Genomic DNA, 19,411 nt, shown 5'->3' with positions numbered 1-19,411 from the left:
TCTTAGCCTTTGGATATACAAACCATGGTCTTGAAGAGGCTCCCTCTCATGAAATCACCTCTGTTGACTTTGACTTCCTTCGTCGTCAACTATTCAGCACAAGTGAACCACATTGCATTTGCGTTCTGTGATACGTAGCAACCAAAGAGTGAGCCAGAATAGATGCTGATGTTGAGGACTAAGCATTAAGTGATCATTTTATTTGTCAGTGTTTTCATGTTATGATGACATTTGCTTCCTTGTGCAGCCTGGTCACCACAGAGACCCAGAATGATTACTGAAGTAATCATGGACCGTTCCATATTATGTTACATCTAAAGCGCTCAGTACGGCTTAGTGGGCTTGATAATCAAACACACGTACGTGTGTATGCACTTCCCTGGCACTTAACGAGGTTCTAGAACCCTGGGTAAGTTATTCACAGAACCTCAATCAGGTTCTTGATATGTAATGTAGAGTAATAAAACCAGCCTTTCAGACTGGTCATGGAAATTCGAGCCCATGGATATAAAACTCCTGGGTACTACATAGCACATGCAAGTCAAAATGAGAAACGTTCCCTGTTAGGGTTCGTGTTGCATTTGTGTGGTGCCTTCCGGTTTATGTAAGACTCTCACGTTTAATTCAGACTGAAGAACTGAAATTTTAGGAAAATCACTAAAGATTTTTAAGGTCTACAGTGACCTGAGGAATCTAAATTTTGGAAGACTATATTCGGCGACCCTGTACGTCATGGATTAGGCCACATGATTTGATCACCATTTCCTTCATGCTGTAGGTGGGAACAGTGAGGCCCAAGGAAATTACACAACTTTCTCAGGATCACATGGTTAGTATCTGGCAGAGCTCTACCTAGAACCCCATCTTCTTACTCCTTACTGTGTTTTCCCATCACATAGTTGCTCATTGTCAAGAGAACCAATTAAAAAGGCCACTGTACTTGTCCAGGAACAGAGGTCCACCATGTTTATTGGCAGTGGGAAAGGGAGGGGGAGGGAAAAGGCAGTGGTCATTGAAAATGGGTGCTTTTTTACCAGGCTCCGTGAAGAGGGGAGTCAGAGGCTGAGCTTGCAAACTTGGCTGGATGGCCATACAGTTAATTAAATTAAAATAAGTAGAATTTGTTGGTTTTGGTTTTGTTGCTTCCTAACAAGTTTAAAGGGACCGCCCCATCCAGATGGAAATAGGTAGGATTAAAAGTAGGAGAAAACGCCAGTGCTGAAGACATAAATTCGAGACCAAAATGCTAAAGCAGGAGCATTGAAACAGTTTTTGTCTCTATATGTGAACATATGCACCTGGACTTTGTGACATATTCTCAGTTTGACACCAGCCCACATTGTTGTAATTTCCTGCCCAGTTATAATCACTAACTGTTGTACCTTCATCAGAAAGAATTGTCCCCATAGATTCTTCTGCATTTGTGTGTTTGTTTTGTTGGATGGCTCCTGCTGTGGCACCGAGAGACAGACTTTGCCGGGCCCTGTTTTATAAACAAATCTGTTCGTGCACACTTTTCTTCTATCATTGTGTGTGTACAACTGTCTCTGCTTTTCCCTCTAGACACACGGAAGCCCAGGAAGTTAGAAGCTTGTTTTCTTTTAGAACTATGCAGGCATCAAAGAAAAATGTGTCCATGCATTAAACATGTACACATCTATCCTGTGTAAGGTTTTGAATCTTCACTATTTTAACTCCAGGCAGTGACCTCTCCAAACATACATTGCAGCCCACTACACACACAGTAGCCCTGAAAGACATCCTTAAAGCTGCCACAAAAGTTTTGATTAAGCTCAGTGAATAAAGCTCTTTTTACTTTTAAAGTTCATTCTGTGGACCATAAATGGGACTAGTCACCCAAGATGATGAAAGCATAATGCTGAAAGATAATTCGTCCCTTGCTTAGATTGGAAAGTGAATTTATAATAATATATATTCATATGGTCACTTCCTACCTGTAGGGGGTGTGTGTGTGTGTGTGTGTGTGTGTGTGTGTGTTTTATTTAATATTCCAGCCAAGTTCAAGTTTTTATGACAGGAAGTATGTGAATGGTTATGATAGGAGCAAATAACACTTGATTTTATGATTATATAGTGCAGGAAGTAACTTTTCATGCCAAGTAAATCTTTGGGGGAAAAAAAGTGCCGGCTTATAAATCTAACGTATGTAAGTTTCCCAGAATCTTTGCTCTATTAAGTAGAAATGACACCAGCATGTGGTCTTATTTCTTCCTTTTCCTAACTTTTCTTGTCAATAAATGTCTCTGTTTTAGGAATGGGCATTTTCAGGTATTTTGGTGTGACCCAACATGACCCAGAACCACTCAAAAAGTTCTAAGTGAATATATAATAGGGCCAGACTTGATGGAATATATAGCATGAAAAGCTTGAAGGCACTGAATAGGAAAGTTCTTTTTCCATGAAGAGTAAATGGCCAAGTCCTCACTCGCCATCAAAGCGGAGGAGTCCCCTAAGTTCTCTTACTCGTGGGGCCATCCATGTTCAGTAAGCAAGTGGGAAAGACAGTTTGTTTAACATCCAAGAGTCTGTATATGAGCAGGTTTAAGAGAAAAGAAAGAATTGGGTAGAACTTCGGGTATGTTCCTCACCGGCAGACCTTTAATGGAGGCTTTTGTTTTTAATAGTGATGATGATGATGATGATGATGATGATGGAAAGAAAAGATGATTTTTCCTCATCTTTCTCTTTTCTTCTTAAAGCCTGAGGGACTTATAGTGAGAAGAAAGTTTATAACTGATGCTTGTTCTTAGGACCGACCGGTATTACACACACATGCATCACATGAGTGAATGGATGCCAGTTAGTCAGATAAGAATACCCGAGAAGTGTCTCATAATTCCGCGTGCCTCCACAGCTCCTGTGGGCTGTGACACAGTGACACAGCACCACTGAGGGAGTGACTGGGTGGAGATTCAAACTTTAACCCTGTAACCGTGAGCCTCCCTTAACTACACTGATTGAAAACACAGTGTCTAAATACCTTTTACCTCTAAAACTTAGTATCACAGATTTTGCAAAGAAGTAGTTTGCAAATTTATGAAAACAAATGTATTAGAGTTACCAGTACTTGGTTGTCCTTAATTTCCTTTAAATCCGGTAGAGAAAATATTTGCATGTGGCCTGATGAAAAATCTGCCTCAAGGAATAGTGCACAAGGCAGTTTCCCGAGTGCTATTTTACTTCACGTGCACCCAGCCTGGTGTGACTGGTGGGCATCCCCGTGGAAGGCTCCGGAGCAGAGTGGTGAAGGTCAGGCTCCCTGGTTTTGAATCTTGAATCCTGGCCCCACCACCCACTGATGGTGTGACCCTGACCAGGTCTGTAGAGTCCCAGAGGCTCAGTTTCCTTGTGTGTAGGCCAGGGATAGTGATGGAATTCAGGGTTGCGGTGGGAATTCAGCGAGTAGGTATGTGTACAGCTCGTGGTAGTGTAAGCCAGCCCTGTATGTCGTTTTGCCTTTACCACTGATGATTAAACTGGGCGAAAGGGGTCGGGTGACCCGAACCAGAGCAAAGCATAGCCAGAGGAAGAGCCGCAGCTCAAGCACAGGCCTTCTGTGTGCCCTCCCCATGGGAGGCCGCCCCCCCTCCCTTTCTGTAAAAGTGCTACTAAAGATTGCACTCCTTTTCACTGCTTAAAAGAAAACTTGGAGTCAGGTTAAACGTAAAAAACATTTGTCACAGGGTTTTATTTTGTTTGGGAGGAGCGGGGCAGGGGATGGTGGGCCCAGAGATCTGGAGGGTGAACACTGATCTATAAACTTGGACCTGAATGATGTCTGCAGCACACCAGATGGCAGCAAGACCTGGGTAGTCTGTGTGGTTCAGTCACGTTCAAAATACTCACCCTGAGAAGTAATCCCCTTAGCACCCCCAGTGCACAGGCGGCAGCTTCTTGGGGGCAGCACAGCTGGAGGGTCCGTGTTCTGTGTGCTGTTCCCCCCCCAAGCACGTATTTCGTATTTCATGGTCTTTATTCTGTGTTGCTCTACTTTTCCTTTCTCTTCTTAAAACATCTGCATTGGCCACCCAGACCTTAAGAGAGAGATTCCTGTGAAGCACAGTCTGAAAAGGGAACCAAGGCACAGAAGCTTTGAGAGCTCTGGGCATGTGTGTGACTAAGGCCCAGTGTGAGAGAGAAGCTGGTGTTTTAGTGAGCGAGGACACTAACCTATTCTGACACGTGAGTAGTTGTCAGGCCTCTAATCACTGCTTTTTTTAACGTTTATTATTTTTGAGAGAGAGCGCAAGTGTGGGAGGGACAGAGAGAGAGGGAGACACAGAATCCAAGGCAGGCTCCAAGCTCTGAGCTGTCAGCACAGAACCTGATGTGGGGCTTCAACCCACGAACCGTGAGATCATGACCTGAGCTGAAGTTAGGTGCTTAACCAACTGAGCCACCCAGTTGTCCCCCTCCCCCCTTTTTTTTTTTAATCTTTTTTAATGTTTATTTATTTTGGAGAGAGAGACAGAGCACAAGCAGAGGAGGGGCAGAGAGAGAGGGAGACACAGAATCCGAAGCAGGCTCCAGGCTCCAACCTGTCAGCACAGAGCCTGACGTGGGGCTCGAACTCCTGAACCGTGAGATCATGACCTGAGCTGAAGTTGGATGCTTAACCGATTCAGCCATCCAGGTGCCCCTTCCCCCCATTTTTTTAAATAATTTTTTTTTAGGGGCGCCTGGGTGGCGCAGTCGGTTAAGCGTCCGACTTCAGCCAGGTCACGATCTCGCGGTCCGTGAGTTCGAGCCCCGCGTCGGGCTCTGGGCTGATGGCTCAGAGCCTGGAGCCTGTTTCCGATTCTGTGTCTCCCTCTCTCTCTGCCCCTCCCCCGTTCATGCTCTGTCTCTGTCCCCCAAAAAATAAATAAACGTTGAAAAAAAATAATTTTTTTTATTATTTTTATTTTTGAGAGAGAGAGAGAGCGTGAGCAGGGGAAGAGCAGAGGGAGAGGGAGACAGAGGATCTGAAGCAGGCTCTGCAGTGACTACAGAGAGCCGGATGCAGGGCTCGAACTCACAAACCACACGAGATCATGACCTGAGCCGAAGTTGGACGCTCAACCGACTGAGCCACCTAAGTGTCCCATCATTGCTCCTCCTTTCACCGTGCTTAGTATTGATAGGATTTTTTGAAGTTGTAGATACTTAAAACTGTTCTCCCTGTAATGGGTTCCTCTTCTTTTGACATTATACAGAATGTTCCTCTTGCTGTTGAGGAGGCTCATAAGGTCTTAGGAGTGAGGGCAGAGGATAGACTCTTACGCTGTGTTGTCGTTTTGGATAGAATTCTTAACATCAATTATTGATGCTGTTTTTACTCGTTCTCAATTTGAAGATTATATTCATGTCATGCAAATGGTTCCCTACTGTTCTTTTTAAAATACCAGTTTGAAGGGCACTTGGGTGGCTTAGTCAGTTGAGCATCTGACTTCGGCCCAGGTCATGATCTCCTGGCTTGGGTGTTTGAGCCCTCTGTCAGCCTCAGCACTGACAGCTCAGAGCCTGGAGCCTGCTTGGGATCCCGTGCCTCCCTCTCTCTCTGCCTCTTTCCCACTCACAACTCTGTCTCTCTCTCTCAAAAACAAAAAAACGTTTAAAAAAACTAAAATAAAATAAAATATCAGTTTGGCAAAGGTTATAAAAATATATCGCATTAGTGAACATTGGCTCCCAAAGCATAAAACACAATGGCTTTATTAAAAAATCTTCCCATGTGTTTTCCATGTTTACCTTGAGTATTCAAAACCAAGAAGAGTCAGGATAAAAGTGGCAGAGTGCCACCACATTAGAAATCACGGGCTGAAGGTGCTGGGTCACAACTGTCCATTCATTGGTCTTTAGTCTTGAGTTTGCACTAAGTGGAAGCTGGTATTTTTCTCCTCATACCTTCAGGAGCCCCGCCCCTTCCCCACCACTTCCACCCAAGACAGAAGCACAGTAACAACCTGAAAATAAAGGACAGGATTTTTTTTTTAATTAATTAATTTATTTATTTTAGAGAGAGAGAGTGTGTGAAGTGGGGAGGGACAGAGAGAGAGGGTGACACAGAACTCGAAGCAGGCTCCAGGCTCCGAGCTGTCAGCACAGAGCCCGACGCGGGGCTTGAACTCACGAACTGCGAGGTCGTGACCTGAACCGAAGTTGGATGCTCAACTGACTGAGCCACCCAGGCGCCCCAGAGGGCAAGCTTTTTTAAAGCCCCTCTTTCAGCACGGTATCTACTAGTCCCATCAGAAAATGGTCTCTGTCACCATTGGAACTCTCTAGGATAAAAGCAGTTTTTTTTTAAATTTGCCCAGTTGTTAAGAAATTCTGCTCCTCTCTGACATAAATGATCATGTTTGGCTGAAGCCAAGAGAAATACAAAATGTCGTATTTTAGCCCTACACGACCAGTTTTCAAAGGGTGCTTTGGTGTGAACGCCACATGGCCATCCTGTTAATGTGATGGATGGGGTCTTACAAATAACTATTTTTCTGCCCCCATCATCAACAAATCTGAAAAACTTCTCTCTTTCCACAAACCCTAGGGATGGCCCTCAGAGCCTGGGGTCTTCCGTGTCTCAGTGCCCAGTAGGAGAGAAGATTTCCATATTCGAAATTTGGGGACAAGTGAAAATAACTCTGTCTTTCCTTGAAGGGTTAATGCTCCAACCAGCTCTGGATTGGTTCGCTCGAATCTTAAAATTACTTTTCTGGTCACGCGCACTGAAGGTCTAAGCATTTGTGAAATGTCTTTTTTTTCCCCCCCTTCTTTCTCCTGATGCTGTTCTCTTGGCTGTCTTAATTACACAGGGGTTGAGAAACCAAATTAAAATTAGGCGTGGCTGGTAAACAGTGATCACGTTGCATGCTTTTAGTTTTGCGTGTTGGAGTTACTTCTCGTCCCTGTGTTGCTTGCCTCCCACTTTTTTTTTTTTTTTCCGAAGGAAATATCATAAGCTCTTTTAGAAATACTCACAGGAAGTGAGTATCCATATGCTGGTTTCTCGCCAGCGACTGAGCGTTGACAGGTGGAGAATAGGGCTGCAGCCCTCCCAGATTTATTTGCACATTTCCACCAGAGCAGAGGATTAATTCAGGGTGTGATAGACCAAAGGGGTTTTGTAGAGCCAGGGAGTCATAAGAGGAAATTGGTCAGTACGCGTCATCTCGAGAGGGAGGGTGATTCAGGTTGCTGCGGTGGGGTCAGCAAGGCACGTGGCTGCTGTGTCTGAGGGTTCTGCTCGCTGCTCCGAGGGCAGGCTGCCTTCTAAAAATGAATGCTCCCTCCACCGCCAACAGCGATTCTTTCGCAGTGAATCACTTCCAGAAATGAATAGCCACAGTTTTTCTGGAATGAACGTTGTGAAATCCCTCACTCATAATGGCAGGTTTTCAGTTGGTGGTTTTATCAGAAATTTCTCAAGATCAAAACGAAACCTCCTCTTTAAAAAGAAAGAAAGTACTCTCGATACAGAAAGCAAAAGTATTTCCAGTCTCTTCACGAAGAACTGTCACAGAAGATCTCCGTACCTGTGTTTAGAGACGCACGTCTGTGTATTTTGCCTGAAACGCGTGAGTTCTCAGAATTAATGGATTCGTTGCCGGTGGCTGGTGGTTTCCGATGCAGAAGGTCGCCAGCTAGAAGAAATGTTCTGTCCGGTGAGTAGGTGGTAGATTCCGATGATTTTTGCTAAACCAGCGTTCGTGGTCTTGAGTTGTGGATTCAAAAGACTGCCAGCAAGCTCTTAAATGCTACTGCTTCATATGATTTAGTGGATGGAACCACAGGATGCACAGAAGCCTGTGAAGGGTTTTTCAGAATGTGGAGTAACTGAATAACCATTGGATTTTTTTTTTATTTTTATTTTTCTGAGTTACACTAGTCCTTTTGAGGAGGAAAGGACGTTTTACAGAAGGAAGCGGTTTGTGGGGGGCTTTTAGAGCTACAGCTACTGCTCTTCTATATGTAAAGTACTGTTCTGCCCTCTTAGAAGATAGAAACAAGTGTACGGTCTCAACAGAGAAAAAGTTATGGCAGCTCTTTCTAAATGAAGAAACTTCATCCACGTCTTACTCCTAACTGGATTTTTTTTTTTTCCTCCTCAATACTCACAAGGAGAAACTGGAAGAAGACTAACCTTCTGGCAGTGCCTGCGATGTGTCTCATTCAGAACCCGGTGAGCTCTCCGTAGATTACCGGCCACCCTTTTATCCAGGGGGCGAAGAGAGGGAAAGACAGTTACTGGAAACAGTGAGTGCAGTTTAAGGAACTGTTCTCTCTCCCAAGCGGATAAGTTGTTTGACCTACTGACTCATTTCATAGGAATTGGGAAAACAACCTAGTGTGGTTTTCATTGTTAGTCCTGGAAGATTCCAAAATGTGTGTGTGCCTGCAAATAAGAGGAGTTGGAGAAAGGTAGTGTTGCCATTTGCTGTCTCTGCTTGCCTGTTTTCCTGACGGAATTCAATCGCTTGTTTCCAGGACAAGACCAGCCTGTGCTCCAGAATCCTCTGTGCACTGCTCAGTGGTGAGTATGGATGACAGCAGTTTCCGATTTCCACTGGTTCTTGCTTCTAAATTTCTAAATGGCTTTTCGTCCTAGGAAAAGCTTTAAAGAGCATCTTTTCCTGGCCCATTTATACTACATTTCACATTTACCTGTAGAAAATACTGTGGATGTGGTGATGATTCTAAAAGATGGTATAACCTACAGACGACAATAGAAGTTAGGAGTTAAGATAGATTGATTTTTGCAGCATATCGTCCTAAAGGCAGTGTTGATTTTGACATATTTACATTAAGGGTTTTCGTGATGTTCTTTAAAACACACGTATGGAAGATAACAGTACGTTCTGGCAAAAATAATAAAGTTACTAATAGTTGGTGAAAGGCATATGTGTTTGGTTAGTAACATTTGTGTGCAGAGAAACTTTTTGATTCCTGATGTTTGGGTTTTAAAGCAATGTTACCAGATAAACTAAAGGTATCAAAAGAGGACAAAGAAAGTATTACTGAACTTTGTTTAAAAGTAGAAAGCTATTTGAAGTGATTAACACTCGAAGTGTTAGATTATCGCCTCTTATCTTTTCGTGTACGTTGGGTTTCCCAAATCACACCTTGAAGTTACGGTCTCCATTAACGCAGAAGATGCTTAATGTAGAATTGTGGCAGAATTTCTCTTTCTCTTTGGAAATGGCAGAGTAGAAAGTTGAATCGGTCATTCTGGTGCTGCTTATTCGGTTTACTGCTTTATTGTGTCCGAGTGCCTTAGAACTGAGGTACTTAACCTTTTCAGGGTGTTGGGCCCCTTTGAGATGATGGTGGAAGCTATGAGCCCACTTAGCACACTCACAGTAAGTTGCCTACATTTCAGGGCATTTGCAGCTCAGTAGGGTTCATCTGGGGCCCCCAGGTTAAGGACACAGCCCAGAGCCAGACCTTACCATGATTCTGCCATACCTGAGTTCCCTAGTAAACACTGTGATTTAAAAGAGGAGGCATCCGAGTCAGAAAGAAGTCATTCTCTGTTTGCTAGGTAGGGGTGCAGAGCCTGAAAAAGGGAAGGAAGAAAGGTGGAGTGGAGAAAATATGTGACTGATACTAAATAAGTAAGGAGAATGGATAATATTCTCAGAACCTCCGAACAGATACCGCAGGATCCCTAAACACTTAACCGTGTATCGTTGTAGAGACTTTAAGACTCATGGTTAACAGTTGGGGAGGATTTTTCACATACATAATGAAATCTCTTTTCTTTTTTTTTTCTTTTCCATTGTGTACGTTACCAAATTAGGACTACAAATCATCCAGACTCCAGAAATGTAATTGAAAACAAGTGTAACAAACTGGAAAATGGTTCTCCATTAGCAGAAGAAATCTGGTGGGGATAGATGGAAGGTAGTTTAGTTGAGTACAGAAAAACACCATTTAAAAAGAACTGTAGTCCTCACTGCCCATCAAGTCAATTCAAGTCAGTACTGTAAGGCTGTTGTGGAAAAAAATAGACATATGAGTCTTGGCTGTATTAACAGAAGTATGACATAAAAGGGTAAGAAAACAAGGCTTGCATTAGTCACACTCGTTATTGTGTCCAATTTGAGTCACATTTGAAAAAAAGATTTGGGGTGATTATAAAGAGCAGATACACAAGCAACAAAAGTTGTATACTCTTTCAGCAAAAGATAAAGTGGCTGAGAGTTTTAGCCTGAAAAAGTCTAAGGGATTTCTTGCTAATGGTCTATGAGTAGTGGGAGTCTGATTTATCTTTAGATCCCTGGGGCCCAGCACACTGCCCTGCTTTTCAGTAAATTGCAGTGTTTTAGATGACTGTCTTGTGTGAGGACTTTGGTAACACTTCCACGATAGGCTGGGCAGGAGCAAATGGATTCACGTAAAACCAAAGAGATATTGTCAGGACGTAAGGTATATAGGGGCGCCTGGGTGGCTCAGTTGGTTAAGCGTCTGACTTTGGCTCAGGTCATGATCTCACAGTTCATAGGCTCAGGCCCCACGTCGGGCTCTGTGCTGGCAGACAGCTCAGAGCCTGTAGGTGCCTTCGGATTCTGTGTCTCCCTCTCTCGCTGCCCCTCTCCCACTTGCACTCCCTCTCTCTTTCTCAAAATAAATAAATAAAATTTTTTTTAAAAAGCATATTGGGGTGCCCGGGTGACTCAGTCGGTTAAGTGTCCGACTTCGGCTCAGGTCATGATCTCATGGTTCGTGGGTTCAGGCCCCGCGTCAGGCTCTGTGCTGACAGCTCAGAGCCTGGAGCCTGCTTCAGATTCTGTCTCCCTCTGTCTCTTCCCATTCCCTGCTCGCACTCTGTCTCTGTCTGTGTCTCTCTCTCTCAAGAATAAATAAACATTAAAAAAATTTTTTTAAAGAACATAAGGTATATAATAAATTCGTTGGCTGATGAATAGATAAGAAAGACTACTTCCGTTGCCAAGATTATCAAGTAGATGAGTGGCTGGCCGAGGGAGTTGTTGAGATCTTGGGTTGAGATCTTTCCCAAGATGAGAATAGGTAACTGTGTCTGAGATGGTGGAAACGTTTATTAATTCATTCAACAAACACTGAGGGCCTCCTTTGCGAGGCCTCACATTCTGGGAGAGGAGGCAAAGGCACAAAAATAGAGATCACAGTGTGCGATGGGGGCTGCGGTTGCGTAAAATCAGCCTGCCGTGGGACCTGGTAACACCTAGCTGCCACCCGTGAGGCCTCCTGATGAAAGGGATGTCTGAATTGACTCTTGTTAGCTAGGAGTTAGCCAGACAAGGGAGGCAAGCATTGTGGCGAGACGCTGGGTCAGAGGCTCAGCGCCTGAGCTACAGTGGAGGGTGTGAGAGAGGAACAGTTAAGAGAAGGTGAAGCCGGAAGGGAGTCCCTGACAACGGTTCTAAGATGCCACACCACCTTAGCCTGAACGTCTCTGTCTGGGAGGGTAACGTGGGCAGACGCACTTTGGAAAGCTCACAGGGGCTGCAGTGAAGAGAATGAACTGGGGGGAAGGGGAGCCGGGCAGGTCAGACAAGGCCAGGAGACCAGATGGAAAGAGAGCTGCCCTGCCCTCGTGGGAGCCCTCCAGTGGAGAAACGACGAGGACCCCTGCGGCGGGGGATGCAGGAGAGGTTGGTGAGGTGGGAAAGGGCAAAGGGGGAGTAAGGACAGTGGCTTAGGTTATTAAGTGGTATCATTCACCACAAGAGGAACTTCCAGACGAAAAGCAGGGCTGAGGGAAGATGAGGCAGCATTTGGACGTAGCAGAGTGCACACAGACAGGCAGGTGTGCAGGAGACCGGGGGAGGGTCAGGGTGGTGGGCACGGTTGTGGAGCTGGAGGTGTAGACCTTCAACACCAGCTCACAGTCATTATTTTACCGGTGGGTGGTCTTGACTGGTGCGAGACCTGTTTCTGAAGCAGTGGATCTCTTCCAAACTGTTACATGGTATTTTCTATTTTTTCTAACTTGTTTGTAATAAAACGCCTTTAAAATATGAAATAGTATAAAGAAGAAATATAAATTATCCCTGATCTCATCACCCAAAGCTCTTAACATTTGTATTCTCCTCCAGCGTCTTCCTGTACACACACAGTGTTTACAGAATTAGCATCATTCTGTGTAGGACCTTCTATATCCCATTTCTTCAATGAGCATTTTCTCCAAGTGCTTCTTAAAAATGCCCTAAAAACATTTTTAACAGTGTGTTATATTCTCCAATCTGAGAGTGTTTAGTCAGCTTCCATTTTTTTTAAAAGCCAGTTTTACATTATAATAATTGTCCTTTGAAGTTTATGAATCTTGGACATTTTTCATTGAAATATAGTAAAGTAATGCAATAATATTAATATATATTAATAATAATGACATATTAACATAACATATTAATATTAAATAATATACTAAAATACTTCCTTAGGATAGATTCCTTGTAGTGAGTTTATTAAGTTAAAGGAATTAAACTTTTTATTTATTTATTTTTATTTTTCTTACTCTAAGTAGGCGCCACACCCAACAAGGGACTCGAACCCACAACCCTGAGATTAAGAGTCGCATGCAGTACCAGCTGAGCCAGCCAGGAAGCCCAGAATTAAACTTCTTAAAGATTCTTGATGCCTCTTTGCCAGATTGTTTCCTAGAAAACTTGTACCAGGTCACCCACATTCTAGCAATGAATGAAACGCCCATCTCACTGTATCTTCATCAGTATTGAGTATTACCTTTTAAAAAAATCTTTAGAGAAAAATGTTACGTTATTTTTGGCTCACTTATTCGACAGCTAGGCAGTGGCTGCCCTCTCTGTGCTAGGTTCATGGCATTCCGTAATTGCTTCCAGTAAAGGTTAAATTTTTTGTGTGTTTCTTAACCCAGTTTCTTTTTGTAAATTTCTGTTCACATCCATTATCAACTTTTCTATGGAAGTGTGACTGTTTCTGTAATTTTTTTGAGGTGTGTGTGTGTGTGTGTGTGTGTTAGCAATATTTGGGCAAATATTTTTCTCACCTTCTTTGATTTTTAATTTTTGCTTATGATTCTTTTGAGACACAGAATGTTTACCTTCTATTTAGTTAAATAAGTGATTTTTGTCTTTTTCTTTTCTTTGTGACTCTCCTGTTAACTTGGGCTTTGGAATTCCTTCCTGACCAGAAGTTACAAGATATTCTTCTGAAAAATAATTTCATTTTGTATATTAAACTCACCAAATTAGAAGTTAGGTATAAGGGATTTTTTTTTCATGTAGTCAATCACCCAACGTCCTGTATGAAATCATTTGTCTTTTCCCTGTTAATTTTTAGTGCTTCCTTTATTTTATACTTCAAGACCTTTTGCTATTATGTTTAGCTCTAAGAGTCCATGAATTTGAGGGGATATTGGTATCTGTGTGGAGGATGTGATACACTTTTTTTCCAACATTTCATTATGAAAAATCTCAAGTATATAGTAAGGTTGAAATAATTTTACAGTGAACCCCCTCATATACCCCAGCTAGATTCTACAATTAGCATTTTATCATTTTTCCCTTTATTATTTACCTATTCATGTGATCATTTTTAAACCCCCTGAGTCATCATTTAAATTCAAAAGCGGGATATCAGAGACAGTTCCTTTCATTCTGTTCTCTTGTTTTTCCTTTAATTTGTAGGTTTGATTTCCAAGAAAGTTTCAGCAATGTATCTTAGTACAGTAAAAGAATGAACAGTAATATGCACCAAGAGAAACTGCATGCCAAGATACGTGTCGGTCATCTAATTTTATGAATATGGTTCGATTTTTAAGGCTTATGATGATTACTCACATACGATGCATTTGTGTTTCAAACAGAATTCCCTGTTAAGGACTCCATCCTCCCAGAGCTGACAAAGGGGCTGCCTGGGCACAGTGGGCTTTGAAAGAAAACTTTTGTCAGAATCCGATCACTTTCCCAAGTGGCCGCCATCAGGCCCTGCCATGGGAGCCCTTAGCATACAGGTGCTTTTGCCCAGGGCAGCGCGTACTGATGTTTGGCATTGAGTGTCCCTGGTTCATGGTGGCGATTAGGTCAAACCTCAGGTAAAGGAGCTTGATCACCTCTTCCAGCCTAATTAATGAGCTCCCTAAATTCCCATGAGTTCTTAAGGCCTGATGGGATCCCAGCTTAGAGACAGGTTTGCAACCGTGTGTTAACAGTAAACCGAATTACCACATCTGCCTCTTAGCGCAGCATACAGCTAGTTGAATGGAAAATGTACAACCTGATTGAAAGACTCGCCTTTGGTCACCACTAGACATTAATGATGGTTTAATTCTCATACCTTTTTTTTTTCCATCTGAGCCTTAACTTCCTGTTTGTAAAATAAGTTGATTTTATTAGATTATGTAGAAAGTGTTTGTCTTTACCCAGAATCTGTGATTTTCATCTAGAACTTTGAATGTCGTTCAGTATCCACCACTCTCTCAGAAATCTGGGAAGACAGTTTTTTGCAGCTTCTCTGAATAATCCTTTCCAGGGTATGACCGCTGATGAAGTTCACCAGACGCTGGATCTAGGGCTAGAGTGTCAAAGCCGTTAGCTCCTGTCAGGGATGAGGGGCATTCCAGAGATCATTCAGAGGAAGCCTGACTCACAGGAAGCAGATGAGCTGACTAGCTGCTTATGGAGCAAATTCCCCCTTGACCTTCAGGAGACTCCCTCTGTGGTGGTCCCCAGCGTCACCTTTGTTCTAAATTCCCTGCTCCTAGGGAATAATGCTATAGCACTTTAGAAGCCTAGCCAGCAAATGCTTAGGCACTTAAGGATCACTTTACCGAAAAAATTCAACAGAAACTAAATTGATACTCTTGTACTGTCAATATTCAAAAGAGGCATTCTGTTTGAGTGAATGATTTTCAGAAAAACAGTGAAACAACCAGAGTTTTTCTCTTGCTGCTGTCCCCTCTCAAGTGTCTGTGCTTCAGCAAGAGTCAGCCTGTTACTCCCCATACCTGCCATGTTGTTTCCTGTTACCCTGCCTTTGAGAAGCAGCTCCCCCCGTCCTTACCTGTGCCCACCTCTCCGGCCCAGAGGAGCCCCACCAATACTAACCTCTCCCAGCCTAGGGCTCCCTTTCCCTCTACGGATAGGCCAGTCCTAGCGGGTTGGTTTATTTGGCATCCATTAATTTGCCAGGAGCAAGGGAGGAGAGTCCGAAAGCACTGCTATAACTTGTTATTTTCCTTACCGTCGCGGTGGGAGGAAGACAGACGCTTCCCACTGGCCACCACCGTGCTGTGCATCAAGTGCCTCAGCCCACAGCTCTTTTTTTTGTTTTTTTCAACGTTTATTTATTTTTGGGACAGAGAGAGACAGAGCATGAACGGGGGAGGGGCAGAGAGAGAGGGAGACACAGAATTGGAAACAGGCTCCAGGCTCCGAGCCATCAGCCCAGAGCCTGACGCGGGGCTCGAACTCACGGAGTGCGAGATCGTGACCTGGCTGAAGTCGGACGCTTAACCGACTGCGCCACCCAGGCGCCCCCCACAGCTCTTTTTAAAAGTTAGCTCCCGGGCTAGATCTGTAGGAAATAAGATGGTGAGATCATAAACGCTATGGAATGAGGATGAAGTTAGCTTACCAGATCCCAGCACGTGAGCCCTGGGAGTCCTGAGGAGGCTGCTTTACAAGTGAGTCGCACCTGTACGGAACCTCGTGTCTGCAGAGGTGGTAACGTGCCAACGATACAGATAGCTTTAAAATGAGTTTAAATGCAAACAGCAAATAAAGTTGGGACATACTCACAGGCACTGGGATTATTTAACGGGTTAGGAAGGAAAATACGAGATATCTGAGGTAGTACATCCTTTAACTTTTAAGGCAGCTATCTTGAAGAGAAGGCTCTAATGAAATACACCCTGGTGTCGCCGTGAAGGACTGTCTAAAAAGCCAGCACAGGGCCCGCAAACAGTGTTTTAGAGAGATTAAGAATCTTTTCCAGGGTAGGGGCGCCTGGGTGGCGCAGTCGGTTAAGCGTCCGACTTCAGCCAGGTCACGATCTCGCGGTCCCTGAGTTCGAGCCCCGCATCGGGCTCTGGGCTGATGGCTCAGAGCCTGGAGCCTGTTTCCGATTCTGTGTCTCCCTCTCTCTCTGCCCCTCCCCCGTTCATGCTCTGTCTCTCTCTGTCCCAAAAATAAATAAACGCTGAAAAAAAAAATTAAAAAAAAAAAAGAATCTTTTCCAGGGTAGCCTTCGTCCTGGGCTGATTTAACTGAGAGCTCTCTCTTGCGAAACTGAAGTATCCCCACCATAATGATAAAGTGTCAGTTAGCTATGACCTAATACGTACCAACCATGACTAACCCAGAATGCCAGGTCGCTGTGGTTGCATTTCCCGTGGCGTCAGTGTTCTGGGGTCAGGGTTAACAGGGGTAATTCATTTCTGGGTTCGGGTCTCCACTCTTCACTGATGTCAGCCATGGGTGAGAGGAGACCTGCTCTAGTCCAGGTGTCAGGGAGTCCTGATGATGGCAGTCACAACAGGGGCTGGCGCTGTCAGCTGAGCAGCGGGTGCCAGGCGCTGTGCAAAGTCCTCGACTTGGTTATCTCTTCTAATAAACAATCCTGTGAGGCAGGTGCTATCATCATACCCATTTTTCTGGTAGAAAACTAAGGCTTGGAGAAGTCAACTCATTTCTCCCAAGATGATGCAGCCTGGTAAGTGGGGGGAGGGGGGGGGAGCCAGGATTCAAATCACAGCTCCTAAGCCCAAGCTTTTGATTTGTATCATTTTCAGTTTCCATAAATGACTCTTCTTTGGAGGCGTGTTCGTCCTGTGGGGCCACCCAGTTTCATTTGGTCTGCTGTCTTCTGTGGTACATCCCCTAGTGCTGGGCCTTCTCCTGGTACCTTGTTGTGGGTCACCAGATCACAGCCTGATATTGATGGCGCGTATTACCACAGCCTGCCCGCGCGACTCCAGCAACTGTGCTGATACTTACAAGAGAGTATGTCCCAAAAAGGTAATTAACAAAGCAGCTATCCCAACCACTGAAAAAACCAACTTGGCATGGCCCATGATGGAATCTCCTTTCTTTTATTTTTGGAAATGAATAGGAGCTCATTAACGTTGTACCTTCCGGTAAGTTCAGGCCCACTGTCAGGACCCCAAAATCTGTTGTCTTACGATATTGTTGCTGAGTTGGCTACATAGAGTCTCATGAGGGAAAGCTGCTGTGCCACCAACGTGGCACAAAGGCCCTCCACGCGCTGCTCTCGTCTTAAAATTCCTCCCATCTTTACCTTCATTCAGGGCTCTCTGGTCCAGATTTGTGGTTCTGCAAATGAAGCAGGTCGTGCTTGCCCTTTGCATGGAAACTCTTTCTTTTGTCCTCTTCCTGGCCAACCACTCCTGTTCCTTTCAGATGAATCCTCCTCCAGGTAGGCTTCCCTGACTGCCCAGGATCAGGTCAGGTGCTCCTGGGTGCTTCCACAGCACCCTCTCCTACCTACCCCTGTGGGTACATACCATACTAGGCTCTAGCTTCCTGTTTCTTGTCCGTCTGCCCTGACTCGCGGTGGCACTGGGAGAACCAGGCTCGGTACTGTTGACTTTGGGGTACACACCCCGACACACAAGACGGTGCCTGACTCATGGCAGACACCCAACGAGCGTGTGAATGAGAGAGGTAGAAATGACATACTTGGTAACGGTGGGAACTAATACATGCGGTGTCTAATATTTGCAGATCATAAGGCGTTTTTGTACGTGTTCTGTTACCGAATCCTCACAGCAATTCTAGGAAGATTTCTTGATCCTCACTGTACTGACCTGGAAACATCTGCTAACACAGTTAGTCCTGTGGTCCCCTTATGTGCTGGGGGAATGTGTCCAAGATCCCCAGCAGATGCCTGAAACTACGGATAGGACCAGACCCTATAAATACTGGCTTTTTTCCCATGCATACATAACCTAGGATAAAGTTTAATTTATAAATGAGGCTTAATTTGTAATGTATATAATTAGGTTTAACTTATAATTTATAAATTAGTGTAAGAGATTAACAACCATAACTAATAATAAGATAGAACAGTTATAACATTATACTCTTGTAATAAAAGTTAATATAAATGGGGTCTTTCTCTCACAGTATCTTCTTATACTGCACTCACCCTTCTTGGGATTATGTGAGATGATAAAAACGGATTTGTGGTGAGATGCAGTGAGGTGAATGACACAGGCACTGTGACGTAACCTCAGGCAGTCATTGACCTTGTGACGATAAGTCAGAAGGAAGATCATCAGCTTCCAGACCATGGGTGACCGTGGAAGACAGACCACAGGTAGCTGAAAGTGAAACCATGGATAAGGGGCAAAGGGGGACCACTGTAGTGGCAAAGCCAGGATTTGAGCTTAGGTCTTCTGACCCCAGCTCTTGTGCTCTACTGTACTGTGTGAATATTCCGAGGCTGGTCTGTAACACAGGTGTTAGAATCTGTAACAGAAGCAGCGGCATTTCTGTCCTCACCAGCGAGACCCAGAGGGAGAATCGACAGACTTTTCATTTCTCTGCCTTTCCTCCTTGACATCTTCCTACCTCCCATGTTTCCAGTGGAAGCCTTACGCTGACATGTGATGGATTCTTTCCAAGTTTCAAGGTGCTGACAGTGAATCTTTTGTTTGTATTCAGACCAGACTGGCTATAGCCCTTCTTTCCTTGGGGTTTGAGCTTTTTGGAAAGGTGGAGAGCTTAGGAGTTCAGGTGGAGTCCCTGAGCACGTTGATATGTTAAGATCGCGGTGTGTTGGGGAGAAATCGGTGTGGTGCTGAGACCGTGAGTGAGAGGATGCAGGTGGGGGGGCCAGTTGGGTTGTCGAGGAAGAGGCCGTAGAGAGGTTGCTGGCTGGCTGGGCTGTGCAATTAAGCAGTTGAACAGGTCTCAGTAGCACACTGGGGTGTCCTCCACAGGCCTGCAGGGGAGCAGAGTGGAAGCAAGCTGGCTGGCAGCATCTTTGGACACACGGTGCTAGGTGTTAGGGGCTTAACCTGGAACGTCTCCACAAGCAGGTACCCCAAGGAGCAGAGCATAATCGGAGGAGGGACAAAAGTGAGATTGGGGGTAGCAGCTCCTGAGCTTTAAAATTCACGATTTAATCTTCAACCCTGCTCCGTTCTGGGTGCTCCCAACACCGTTGCCGAGGGGGAGGAGTTTTTAATTTCATAGAGAAGTTAATTTTTTGCCACCACAGTAGAACATTAGACCCAAGTTCACAAATCTTTCCAGCAGTCCCATGTCCGTTACGAACTTCTCACTTTATAACTGGTTATTTGCAGTCGGAGGATATACCAGCATTTATTGTGGTTTTATTGGAGGGCAGGGGAGTCAGGAACACATGGAGATGGGGTTAGAGGTACCTCCTATGGGACATTCAGAGATCAGAGCAACTCGGGGAG

General features: G+C 44.5%; 1 long non-coding RNA gene across 1 annotated transcript in view; it reads left to right on the top strand.

Moving 5' to 3' along the window:
• Window positions 1-6,141: 6,141 nt before the first annotated feature.
• LOC116737946 overlaps window positions 6,142-19,411 on the top strand; it is a 32,132-nt gene continuing 18,862 nt past the window's right edge. The window contains exon 1 of the long non-coding RNA XR_004343310.1: window positions 6,142-8,533. This is a non-coding gene — a long non-coding RNA (uncharacterized LOC116737946). The remainder of the gene's footprint in view (window positions 8,534-19,411) is intronic.

This window comes from Lynx canadensis, chromosome A2 (assembly GCF_007474595.2).
Source record: "Lynx canadensis isolate LIC74 chromosome A2, mLynCan4.pri.v2, whole genome shotgun sequence".
In the NCBI taxonomy this organism is placed as follows: domain Eukaryota; kingdom Metazoa; phylum Chordata; class Mammalia; order Carnivora; family Felidae; genus Lynx; species Lynx canadensis.
Note: the sequence above shows the minus strand (reverse complement) of the source record. Positions and strands in the feature narration are given on the sequence as shown.